At 40.3% G+C, this 1,416-nt stretch overlaps 1 pseudogene; it reads left to right on the forward strand.

Annotated features, from left to right (window-relative positions):
- Positions 1-706: 706 nt before the first annotated feature.
- LOC111554514 lies at positions 707-824 on the forward strand (annotated as a pseudogene).
- The last annotated feature ends 592 nt before the right edge of the window (positions 825-1,416 follow it).

The following is a 1,416-nucleotide window of genomic DNA, read 5'->3' on the forward strand; positions in this document are numbered from 1 at the left end:
AGTCAGGAGATCGAGGCCATCCTGGCTAACATGGTGAAACCCCGTCTCTACTAAAAATACAAAAAATTAGCTGGGTGTGGGGGCGGACACCTGTAGTCCCAGCTACTCAGGAGGCGGAGGCAGGAGAATGGCATGAACCCGGGAGGTGGAGCTTGCAGTGGGCGGAGATCACACCACTGCACTCCAGCCTGGTGACAGAGCTGGACGCCGCTTCAGAAAAAAAAGTCATATTAATTTATCCTAATTTCCTATGTTAATAATTTAACTAACCTGGCAGATCAATGAAATGCATTAGGTAGAGTAAAATAAATCGTAGAATGGGCATTTGAAGATATTCTTATTGACATAATGTTGGGAAATAGTATTTGTGGGGAATAGGATTAAGGACTTCGGATTTTATACATAACATAGGGTTACCTCATCGTTCTGCCAACTGTGTGACCGTGAATGAGTTACTTAACCTTTTATGCACAAGTTTACTCTTCTGTAAAAATGAGATGAATCATTTATTTTTAAATGAAGATTAAATGTTGATTAAGGTTGTTGAACATTTTAAATAGAGTAATATATGTACGATGCCGTGGCAGACTGTCAGCAGCTCAGCCTCATATCCGCCCTCATCTTTATTTTCCATTGCATCATGGTGGAGAAGCTTGGGCTACGTTTCCCCAAATCTTTTTCCAGTGTGATTTTATATGAGATTCTAGTCCACAGCTATGCCACCCTGAACACACCTGATCTCCTCTGGTCTTGGAAGCTAAGCAGGTTGGGTCTGGTTAGTACTTGGTTGGGAGAGTACCTGGGAATACCAGGTGCTGTAGGCGAAAATTAAAAAATAATAATAATAATAAGGTAAATAAATGAGAGTCTGCCAATGAGAAACAATGGTCTGAGATTTCAATGCAGAAGTAAAGGCAGCTGCAGCCAAAGTTGTAAACAAAAGAGAGATGCAAGATACGGGGTCCCATTCTAGTCAGCTCCCTCAAACTACTCACTTTACTCCTGCATCCAATAGAGATCAATAACTACAGCCTCTTTAGACAAGCTCCTTCAAATTCCATGCCCCCTACTTCAGGTAACTGAGAGCACCTTCCAGGAATTGACCTGTGGCTGCCTGCGCTTTCAGATGTTGTGAAGTCTTATAGTAGCTTCGCTGACCTTCACTCACTCATCTCTTCCAAGTTTTCTGTAACTTCTAGAATAATGTATTAAAATTATTTCTATCCATTAATACTGATATACATATGGATGGTGTATCCCCCATGATACACATGTGGGAAACAAAATTGATCATGAGTTGACCACTGTTAAGGCTGCATATATGGGGATTTGTTTTGCTATTCTGTCTACTTCTACATGTGTTTAAAAAGCAACAAGATGAGTTAAAATGTATTTTCATATAAACAAACACAAAAC

Source organism: Piliocolobus tephrosceles, chromosome 15, assembly GCF_002776525.5.
Source record: "Piliocolobus tephrosceles isolate RC106 chromosome 15, ASM277652v3, whole genome shotgun sequence".
In the NCBI taxonomy this organism is placed as follows: Eukaryota; Metazoa; Chordata; class Mammalia; order Primates; family Cercopithecidae; genus Piliocolobus; species Piliocolobus tephrosceles.